Source organism: Homalodisca vitripennis, chromosome 4 (genome assembly GCF_021130785.1).
Source record: "Homalodisca vitripennis isolate AUS2020 chromosome 4, UT_GWSS_2.1, whole genome shotgun sequence".
In the NCBI taxonomy this organism is placed as follows: Eukaryota; Metazoa; Arthropoda; class Insecta; order Hemiptera; family Cicadellidae; genus Homalodisca; species Homalodisca vitripennis.
The window spans coordinates 168,832,777-168,845,324 of NC_060210.1; the positions used below are offsets into that span (position 1 = coordinate 168,832,777).

The 12,548-nt window shown below is 33.3% G+C and overlaps 1 protein-coding gene across 4 annotated transcripts in view; it reads left to right on the forward strand.

Moving 5' to 3' along the window:
* LOC124360581 overlaps window positions 1-12,548 on the forward strand; it is a 497,152-nt gene that overhangs the window by 405,483 nt on the left and 79,121 nt on the right. The window contains exon 7 of one of the 4 annotated variants that reach the window (XM_046814314.1): window positions 9,940-10,430. The exons of the other annotated variants lie outside the window; for them this stretch is intronic. The gene's annotated coding sequence lies outside the window, so the exon portion shown is untranslated. Of the gene's footprint in view, window positions 1-9,939; window positions 10,431-12,548 lie in introns of those variants that run through there. 4 annotated transcript variants of the gene reach the window in all.

Here is a 12,548-nt window from a genome sequence, read left to right on the forward strand (position 1 = left end):
AAAGTTCTTCCAGCAGTGGTCTTAAGTGAAGATGTTTTGATTTGCATGGTGCTTGGCAATCAAATTGAATCTGCCTCAACCAGTCAATATCTGTCCAATAAGTGATGATTTAACTACTAATGAGTACAGTAAGGAGACTGAGGATTTGGAAAAAGAAAGGTGTATTACTAGCAGTCTTGTAGAACTTTGGAATTGGGGAATATTTCTGGTTATAATGTTGTTATTCACCTTAAGCCTAATGCCAAGCCAGAGTTCTTTGCATCTAGGAGAGTCCCATTTCCAATGTGGATACCGGTTGAATAAGAACTTAAAAGATTGGTACTTGAAGGAGTCTTGGAACCAGTTGATCTAGATTGAACACCAATTGAATAGAGCTTATTGTCTGTAAATATCGATAAAGGTGGTGGTACTGTCTGAACTTACACTAATTTTCTTGTACCCGAAATCAGAACATTGTTTCAGAAAATCATTTGATTTTGTATCCTGAAAGCTAACTAAAGGACACACCTATCTGTGATTTATTTGAGAGATACTTATTTTGAAATGAATGTTCATCCATCATTGCAAAACTACTTAACCCTTTTAGCCCCGGCGTCCGCTATATCGGACAGAGGTGGTCTAGCTAAAATGCCCAACGTCCGATATACCGGACGTCTCGAGAATTTAATGTAGCTGGCTAATAATATGTCCAAATGCCATCAGTTTCGGTATAGTAGTCGGTGAAGAAACGGGCTACATGCAAAAACAATAAACCTTCCAATTGGCATCGTATTTCGTCGTCATTGAGCGTAGTTTATTTGTCGATGTCAGTTGTCAGACGACTTCAGTTGCATTGTTGTTGTATGCTGACTTATAACCTCAATTAGTTTGCGTAATTGAAAGCGGTTGTTTTTCGTGTGATTTATTGTATTATTAGTAAAAAAACATGAGTAAACGTCGTAGAGAAAAGTTACCAGTGAGTGAAAACACTTTGATAAACACTGGTACTTTGGGATTATACCGACCACACCCATACATGAATCGTTATTTGACATTTTGCTTCTACTGATTACTAGATTAGCGTAGAACAATATTTCGTCAATATAAAACAGGAATTGTCTTATCGCAAACCCCTCCCCATCCTCAGACAGAGGTCAAAGTCGAGCGGTCTAGTAGATAAGTGATTGCAGAGTCCCGCCGCGCGGCCTGCCGTAATCGGGATTCTCGAGAAAGATAAGATAACAGCGACAAAAATACCGATCACAATACCTGGAAATGCTTGTTGATTAATGGAATGTTAGTTCTGTTACTCAACTACATCGTTTTATAACGTTCTAAGTTCATTGAAGAAGGTTTAAGCGTTGGGGGCATATAACGGAATCTGACCCCATTCCCAAAGTACCATAAAATGTATATATTGTAAATATTATTTCTTTTACTTTTTTGAAAAATTAAACAAGTTTTAGTCTTACAAACCATTACAATTAGTTTGTGTTATTTTACAATTGTTATTATTTCAAAAGTGCAAAAACAAGTAAACATATCTGTATACTTCTACTGACGTGTATGTGGAAATATACGAAGAAGTGCTTATGCAGCAATACAATTAATTGGATATATCTCCTGCATTTATCAAGGAAAGTTCTTAAAATTTTGTGTGTGTAGTAAGAAATATGTGTACAACAAAATTGCTTCATTTTTCAGGGGCTACAATTTTTTTTTCTACCGTTTATGTATGTCCAAACTATAAAAAATAAAAAAGATTAAAAACATTTTATGTATAAATACGCTAAAAAAAACTAATCATTCTGTAAAAGTACTTTTTAACTATTACATCTAATAGTACACTTATTTGTGAACAATTTAAAACAAAAACCTAAAAATTATCTTCAAAAATAAGAAAACTAGATGAATTTTCCCTCAATTCTGCACTACGGTCCCTTATCGCCATGGGCTTTCTGGCAAGTCCATGGAAAAATGGCTGGGGTTAAAAGGGTTTTAATAATAACTACTCGCATTGATTATTCAAGTACAAGAGGCTACCATTTGGTCTTTTCTCAAGCCCAGCAAAATTTCAATAGTTTATTGAGAAACTCTTGATTGGTTTAGTTGCTGGTATCTTGTTGGGTGACATTATTGTGTTTGAAGTAGATAAAGAAAAAAGCTACCCTTTATGAAATTTTAAGACTACTTTATGCAGGCAGCCAAACTAAATTATTGGAAAGTAAGTTCTTTCAAACTTGTGTAGAATATTTAGGCCATGACATGATGCCAGTAGAATTCATCCTAAAAAAAGAAGGTAGACACAGTCAAACAAGCACCAAACCCTCGAAATGTGAAAGGGTTTCAGGCATTTGTAGGATTGGTAAACTACTACAAAAGATTGTCCCAAATTTGCATTCTATATGTGCAGAATTACATAGAATGACTGGTCATAAAGTACAATGGAGTTGGACAGAACAGGAACAGGCAATGTTTAATATGGCAAAAAATATTTTACCTTCAGAAGGCAGCCTGGCACCTTGTGATGTAAATAAGCCTATTATCACTATGATACATCTGAACTTGTGTTATTACTTTTCTTAATTATGTCATGCTAGATTGGACTGAACGACCAGTGCAGTATGCATCGAAAACTCTTTCAAAGAAGCCTTAGCCCTGGTATTTTTAGTGAAAAATTTCATAAATATATAAATGGAAAAAAGTTTATACTTCCAACAGACCATAAACCACTTACCTTTGGTATGAAACAGTTCTTATGATCGGGAATTGATAAAATGACTAACTGATTGGTTTCATGGACTCTGCTACTCATGGAATATAATCATGTTATTCAGTATGTCAAGGGAAGTGAAAATATTCTTCCTGATTTCTTATCACAATTTCCAGTGGATTGAAAAGAAAATCTGAGCCAAGATGAAGAGGAACTTCGAGTTTTGGTTGTGGAGAAAATTAAAACAGTTTCCAAGTAAGATGATTTGCAAGAAGCTATCAAGAAGAACTTTGGTTTCAAACTATTGTGAGATCATTTGCAGCAGAGTGGGCCTAAAAATTCAGAAGATGTAATATGAAATGTTAATGTATAGGAATTCTTCACGGAAAACAACAGGGAGAACACCATCTTTATTATTTTTAAGAAGAATCCTTACTGCAGTCGATAGGCTATGCCCAGATGTTAGGGAAAGGATAGAAAATAAAGTGTGGTGACAGACCATACTCCAAGACAGAACATCAAAATCCAGACTTTTTGCCAGGAGAAAAATTATGGATGCAGAATGAACTAGGAAAAGGATGGAAGTCAGAATTAGTGCAAGAAAGAAATGGTGAACATTTATGCACAGTCCTGAATGGCAGAGTAGTCAAGAGGAAGTAAGAGAAGGTGCAATCCTGGATAGTTCTTTCGCTGTAGTTCTTGATGACCACAGTCCAGGTTAATTATTTGTTTGTAGCTCCTAATGATCAGCTAATTTACCATACATTTTATAAACATGTTTTGATGAGGAGAAATGTTCAATTTATGTTGAATTGTTTTTAATATACTATATGATTTGTTATTCTTTGTTGTTATAAAAATGTAAATAAAACAGTTTTGTAGTTATGTTGCTATCTATAAAACATGATATTGTTTTTATGTTATTAAATCTTACAAAAAGAAATTATTACTATCTTTCATGTGGAAACCAGTAATCTGCAAGAAGAAATTGATTCCTGGTTCATTAAATAACACTGTGTTAGTTCTTTTCAACAATCTACATGTACTATAATTATAGTATATTGTGGCAAATAATACACAAACTATTTCCATTATCAACCATTACTAACCATGAAGTTAATAATGAAATTTTGTTTCAAGTGAAAGCGAGTCTAAGGCACCATGCATTAGAATATTCAACAGGCATAGATAAAGTTCTACTTAGTTTTTTAGCAATAATTTATTGATTTCTGACAATATCTCTTGTACACTCTTAGGTTTTAATGACATAACATAACATGAATCTACAATGAAAATATTATTTGAGCACGGTTGTAAGTATTTTACTGTCTTTAAAGTTTTTGATCCTTTTATTTACAACTTCAATATCAGGCCTTGTATTTTTTTAATTTAAAATAATATTTCGCCATAACTTCTTACCAAACACAAACACAATCAGTAGACGATATAATGCTAGTCTGAGCATTCAATGAAGCCAGCTTTTAGATTGAGTCATTCAAACTAAACCTACCTCATTTAAGGTTGGGAAGATTAATTGATGTATAAATCTTGAATTGATGTTAAATTAGTTAACTGTAATTGCAAGTTATATAATTTTTAGAAAAGCGGCCCTAAATGTTACAGATTTCATGAACACATTTGCATTGACAAAGGTTAATTTCTTAAATCAATCTCTAATTGAGGGAATGGAAACTCATATAGAACTAAAATTAACACAGAAAGGTATCAGCTGAATTGTAAGGTAAGGCGCTCAATAGCAACCTTCTTCCTTCAGTTTGTTGGAGCATTGGGGTTCACTTTTTAGTCCTTTTATCTCGTTACAATATCAAGAGACACTATATTACGTGTACGTGACTCACAAACTGCCTTTATTGTTGTCCTGTTTGTTGTTTAGTTTTTTTTTTTTTTTTTTTTTTTTTTTTTTTTTTAAAGGAGAAGCTGATCCCCTTTTAAGCCTTATTCTGCCCGTCCTCATGGGCCACTGGCCTGTGTGAGGATCTTATCAAACAGAATAAGGGGGAGAGTCGATACAGTACAAGGTCAATGGTACTGATAAAAAGTGCAACGGTCACAGACAGGATTCGAACCTGCGCTATCTCTAACTCAGACTCAAAGTCCGACGTCTTAGACCGCTCGGCCATCGGCACTCCCAATATATATGATTGTAATATATATATATATATAGTTTATTGTTTGTATGTGGCAAAAATATCAAAGATTGTATAAAGTAAAGACCTTGAAGTAGTCGAGAACTCAGTCCTTCAAGACAACCAAATTTAACGTCAGGTATTGTGCTACATGGAAAGAATAAAATATTTCAGGTTATAACTTTCTCAAAGATTGATTGTTCACTAACTGATCTCTCTGTCAATACTCAAGTTTTTTGCAGCTTTTTGCATTACTTTTGTTACAATCATATATATTGCTTCTTTTGCAGATTATATCAGGTTATAGGCAACTTTATATAGCATTACATACTCATTTGTCTTGTCTTTTCGTACATAGGATCATGCACTAATGCAATGAGGGGTGAGATGTGCATAGTTTCATCAGAGCACTGAGTACTGAATATCAACATGAGAATTGTCTCAGCACCATCTCATTATTGTTAATGTTGTTAATAGATATAAATCTTGGTCATAATTTCTTTCTTACAACTTCAGGTTTTCATACAGCTTTCAAAGAGAAGGGATGAATGAAATGAATGAATAAAGGGGCGGAAGGTAACCTTGTAGGTAACCTTACCACACTGGAGGAGGGAGAAACAATTGCTGTCTCAGCTAAGTGGGTGCCACTGAGGTCTAGGTCCTTCTCCACAGGGAGCTTAGTCATTTGCTAAATAACATACTTCGATCAAGTCATGTACTAGAAAACTATATCAGGTTGCCTGGATATAAAGTGCAACATAATTTTTGCTATTTTTAAATTAATTTAAAAAATGGATAGCTATTAACAAGCCAGATCTAGGATGTTAACTCACCAAGCTTTTAGGTGAATAATTGTTATAAATATTCCTCTTTTGAGATGTGATTAATTTGATTGTAAATACATAGCTCTGATTCAGAATTCCAAAGAAATCAGAGTTCATCCTTCCTGATGATTCAATAACTTTTGGTCTTTCTCTTAGTTAACATATTCTGTTGACAATGAAGTGGTCTGTCCCACTGTATATTCCAAATGCAATTACTTAGTAGTTAGTTGTTTTCTATTGTTTTCATTATGGTGTTTGAACCCGAACAATATGTCTCTCAATTTGGTTAGAACAGAATACTAATGTTAAAATCAATTTAATGACCTTTAAGAGCTGTACATGTATGAAACATCTATCACAAGAAATGTGCCTCTGTTTAGGTTATATCTACCACTAGAATATACTTAGTCATAAAATGATGTCATATATCTAGAAAACTCATTTGATGTCAGGGATTTGCACATAATTAACCACAAATATCAAGATATTGATGAAATTGAAAGATGTTAAAATTAAAGAAACTGTGATAAAAGGATGTTTATCAATAAATTTAGTTCACTCAGAAGATGGTTGTTGTGTCGGATGGGTGTTTCTTACATTGGTTAAAGGCATCTCTAAACATAAACAACATCACCTGACCACTTTGATTGGTAGAAGCTGAAACAGAACAAACTTTCCCTTCTTCCAAGATGGCGAGGCTGAAATAACACCCACTATCACTCCTTGTGGTGGCTATGCTGTGAGAACTCACAAGAGACGACCATCCTGAATATCTTGTCATTTAGAAAACCACTTAGAAGGCAGGTTTATGTTTAAGTGCATTTAACACCTTGTTCCAGAGGAAATAAGGTAACTCCATGTGTGTGACAGAACAGGAATATACATTTTCATTAAAATTAACAACAAGATTAAAAATACAATTTGTGAAAGATATTGAAACTGCATTTCTCAAACTAAATGAAATGTCAAGTTCAGATACCAGAATCTCCTCCACAGAAGTCTTTAGACGTTTAAAGAATGAGAGATACAGATACTGAATGTCCTGTAAACTGAGGTTCATTAGTTAAATCTGCTGAGATAACAGAACTATCATATTTAGTTTATAATAGTTGGCTAATAAATCTTTCACCATCTGAGTAAGAGAAGGAATTTCTCTGTCTGTAGTAACTTTTTTAAGCACTTACATTATAGCTTGACTCATATTCTCTATTTAACTTGAACTTGTGTACACTCCATCACACTAAGAACTTACTTAGGAGATTGATAGGTTATATACTACTCTGTAGGGAAAATAAAGGGATGAATGAACTCTGTTGCATTCACTTATGTAAGTGATTATATATTAGATACAAGGTGACAAAACAAACTTCCTGTACAAAGTGACGGCTTATCACAAATCCTGAAGAGGCATTGAAATAATGTGGAAAATAACTGTATGAAGGACAGATTAAAAGTTTTCAGACAATGAAGCATAGGCACAACTGCTTTGTGTTGGTTGTACAGTATATCAAAACACTGCAGCTAGGTTATGAGCTGCTACCTCAATAAGCTTTAGAACCACGTACATTTTATTTTCTGAACAGCATTGCAATTAACCAATGAATTAGAAGAAATAAAGGTATATTTGAGGATGGATCGTGAGATAAAAAAGTCAAATTTATTAAATTTCTCTTTTTTATTGTTACTTACCTTTTTTATAATAAGCTGACTGGTAAAAATAAGTGTCTGTGTACAATAATTAAACTTACGATCGCTGGCATGTACACATAGGGTGCCACAAGCACACAGACACATGCTAATAAGTTAATAACTATTTAGCAAAAACAAACATAAACAAAATAGAATGACTATTGAAAATAAGGCAAAATTTTTAGCATAAACTATTCTAAACTCCTGTATTTTGCAAAACACAAGATCATATTTTATTTCATGCTCTAATTTACTAATGTTGTGCCAAGAAGTTTCTTGGTTGAAGATGTTTGTTGGTTATTTGAAGGTAAAATGTTTTGTCTGCTTTGAAAAATTACAAAAAGAAATATTACCTGTGTGAAATGGATTTAATATGTTGCCTTCACACAATGCTACCAAATCTCTGGGCAGAATTAATTAAATATATATAGGTTACAAAAATATATCACATCCAAGCAACATGTCCAAATAATGTATAATGCTCATTATTAAAAAAAAAAACATAAAATATACTTGTAATTGTTGGCTCAGCATATTTTTATGTGTTTATTCCAATTATTCTGAAGTCTTCTTTTCTCCAAAAGTTATTTAAAGAGATGTTAGTTTAGGGGATCACCAACTCTCAAAATGACTTTAGTGGGTTTCTACAGATGAAATTTTAATTAATTACATTAGACTATGTTAAAGAATGTTCAAAATATAGTTTATTATGTTGATATGACGGAAAAGCTTAAATTCCTCTGTATTAATGGGTCACTTTGATATCTTTTATATACCAAAAAGATCATGTCAAACATAAAAATTCAAATATTAAAATATTGTAGTAAAAAGGTCAAAACTGTAGGTAAACACAAAATTTTAACATGTTTACACTAGTCTGGTATGTTACCATGATGGCAACACAGAATACTTTATCACAGTGTTGTAAACAAACTGAGTATAGTCCTCTACATTTTAATGTGATATAGCAACACATGATGACATTAATTTGTGGGATTGGTTGTAAAGACTTTTGTTACAAATAGGAATCATTAAATTTGAACATTACATGGTAGGAAATTTGTCAGGAATGGAGGATTTTATGAACCATTAAATTTGAATATTACATATAGGTAATTTGTCAGGAACAGAGGATTATAGGGACCATTAAATTTGAATATTAAATATAGGTAATTTGTCAGGAACAGAAGATTTTAGGGACCATTACATATAGGAAATTTGACAGGAACAGTGGATTTTAAGAGCCATTAAATTTTAACATTACATATAATAAAATTGTCAGGAACAGATGATTATCTTTAAAAAGTATCTAAGAGTACAAAGTTATAATTATTAATATTGTCAACTTTTTTATTAAGTACAATAGTAATTTAATTTTGTTTATTAATGTGAAAAACATCACGGTTAAATAGCACTAATATATTTTGGGTAACTCGAAGTGGGCGAGTATTGAAGAGGAAAGTGAGGTCATGGACCGGTGTCAAGCAGCAATAAACTGAAGCACCAATCTCGCAGAGGTTGTAAACTGGGCCGTATCGGCTCAGAGTCATAGATACTGCTACTGCCCCCCCCCTCCCCCTCACCCCTCTCACCATCACTGTCGGTTCTTTATATCTTTTGTTAGGATTGCTATTTTTACATCTTCAACTTGAAATGTCTATTCCAGGCTATCAAATCAGATAAGCATATTATCTACTTAATTCTTTTCAAGAAAAAATACCATACAAATTGAACACAACCAGTGAATCGTCCAGGGTAATAAACTATATTACAGTTTTGTGGTTAATCTACTTTAATAGCCAGGTTTATTTGTTCACATGATACATTTGAAACGATTGTTGTTCGGCCTCAAACACGTTTAAAATGTGATCCTAAAAAGTGTAATTGTTTTATCTGTTATATAATAAATTTTATCTTCTAACTTCGACTGTACAATAATTTAGACATCGCATCCATAAGAGAACTGTGTGGCAAAAATATTGCACAAAGGTATTTCTGTGTAAAGACGTGTAGATTAGTGTTATCGTCCAAATTCTTATCTATGAGTTGTAAATCCTTATCTACCTTGAATCTTCAAATATGTAAGGTATGTCCTAGTTTAATGATTATAATTTTTAAATAATGCTTTTTGGTACTATTGTCATCATTTATTGAGTAAAAATAATGCTAATTTAATATTTTTAAAAATACTGTTTTTGTTATGTACTGTGCTAAACAGCGTACAGCTAGAACGGCAACGGATTTTACGATGGATAAGATTTCTTCTCTTAAAATGTTAAAATTATTAATTTTTACCGCTGCTATAATTTTTATATGGAAATATTTGTTCCTATATATTTACATGTATCAACCAATAATGTTTAGGACGTTCAGAGCTTAGGAATAGTTTTACTGTTTAAAACCATGCACAGTGCCCGCTCCATACACTTTCATAGGCGTGTACGCTAAATATAATCCTAGATAATAATTAGTTGTATTCGATTTTGGTAAACTAATTGTTAAACATAATTAATACATTTAATTTTGTAAAAAAACTTGTGTGCACGATTTATTTACCAAAGTGTAATTTCTATTTTCTTTGTTACAGGTGAGTTAGACAATACTGGCAATACGATTGTGCAGTTTGGTAAGTAATACAAACTAAAACTAAACTTTAGTGACAGATAAATCGATCAAACTTATATATTATGTAAAGTAATTGCATACGTTAAAAATAATTAATTCGGATATTTAGTGGGATGAATTAACGAACTAACCACTGCCACTCTCAAAAAGAGATCAAAGAAAACCTTGACTCCAGATCTGGTGGTTAAGCCACACTTTAAGGGTTAATGAGCACAAGGGAGGAGAGGTTGAGCTCTGATTAAAATTCAATGCCGGTATAACGTAAGGAAAATTACAGATTAATTTTACCTGTTTTTATGCGAAATTCTGTCTCTTTTTACAGTACAAAATATTGTTTTTATGTTACATTAAATAAAATCAGTACCATTGTGAGTTAACGTTATTTTGTACTTTCATTTATTATTATTCTGGATATAACGAAGTATCCTATATTTTTTTTATAAAACCCATATAATTCAGGTTCTCCGGATATTTTATTATTTGAATTTACATCCAGATATGAGCTCATGCATTTAATAAAATCTCTCGCGCTTCACATTTCAGACATGCTCAGCCTATTGGTTTGTGCATTTGAGTGACCATATCTCTCGCTGTAATTAATTTCTTTACACTGTTTACTACAATCTTAAAATGGAAACTAATCTTTATGATTTTATCTCTGAAAAAGGTTGTTCGTTAGAGAGAATATGTTGTATAACATGCGGTTCAACCTGTGACTTTGTGCAGTGAAACATGTAGAAGGCTGTACAGAAGTATTTCCTAATGTTAAAAGACATTAGAATTGTGGCTTTCTTCCAGTGACCATGGCCGATCCCAGGGCATTTCGCCTTTCATGTCAGGATCCGGAGTGATTGCCCTGTTGGAGGCCGCATGAAACCTGTCTTGTGTACCGTATTGAGACAAAGTAGGGTGCGAAATAGGAATTTCCCGATATGACCAATGGCATTGTGGGGACAACAATTATTTTGCCTTACGATACTAGGCATCTATATGTTTTATATTTGTGTAGGTACCGATTGAGACAAAGTAGGGTGCGAAAATAGGAATTTCCCGATATGACCAATGGCATTGTGAGGACAACAATTATTTTGCCTTACAATACTAGGCATCTATATGTTTTATACTTGTGTACCGTATTGAGACAAAGTAGGGTGCGAAAATAGGAATTTCCCGATATGACCAATGGCATTGTGAGGACAACAATTATTTTGCCTTACAATACTAGGCATCTATATGTTTTATACTTGTGTACCGTATTGAGACAAAGTGGGGTGCGAAAATAGGAATTTCCCGATATGACCAATGGCATTGTGAGGACAACAATTATTTTGCCTTACAATACTAGGCATCTATATGTTTTATACTTGTGTACCGTATTGAGACAAAGTAGGGTGCGAAAATAGGAATTTCCCGATATGACCAATGGCATTGTGAGGACAACAATTATTTTGCCTTACAATACTAGGCATCTATATGTTTTATACTTGTGTGCCGTATTGAGACAAAGTGGGGTGCGAAAATAGGAATTTCCCGATATGACCAATGGCATTGTGAGGACAACAATTATTTTGCCTTACAATACTAGGCATCTATATGTTTTATACTTGTGTACCGTATTGAGACAAAGTAGGGTGCGAAAATAGGAATTTCCCGATATGACCAATGGCATTGTGAGGACAACAATTATTTTGCCTTACAATACTAGGCATCTATATGTTTTATACTTGTGTACCGTATTGAGACAAAGTAGGGTGTGAAAATAGGAATTTCCCGATATGACCGATGGCATTTTGGTGACAATTATATTGTCTAAAAATGTTCAGTATCTAAATGTTTTATACTTGAGTACCGTATTGAGACAAAGTAGGATGCGAAAATAGGAATTTCCCGATATGACCAATGGCATTTTGGGGACAACAATTATTTTGCCTTACAATTAATACTAGGCATCTATATGTTTTATACTTGTGTGCCGTATTGAGATAAAGTAGGGTGCGAAAATAGGAATTTCCCGATATGACCAATGGCATTGTGAGGACAACAATTACTTTGCCTTACAATACTAGGCATCTATATGTTTCATACTTGTGTACCGTATTGAGACAAAGTAGGATGCGAAAATAGGAATTTCCCGATATGGCCGATGGCATTTTGGTGACAATTATATTGTCTAAAAATGTTCAGTATCTAAATGTTTTATACTTGAGTACCGTATTGAGACAAAGTAGGATGCGAAAATAGGAATTTCCCGATATGACCAATGGCATTGTGGGGACAACAATTATTTTGCCTTACAATTAATACTAGGCATCTATATGTTTTATACTTGTGTGGCGTATTGAGATAAAGTAGGGTGCGAAAATAGGAATTTCCCGATATGACCAATGGCATTGTGAGGACAACAATTATTTTGCCTTACAATAGGCTACTAGGCATCTATGTGTTTCATACTTGTGTACCGTATTGAGACAAAGTAGGATGCGAAAATAGGAATTTCCCGATATGACCGATGGCATTTTGGTGACAATTATATTGTCTAAAAATGTTCAGTATCTAAATGTTTTATACTTG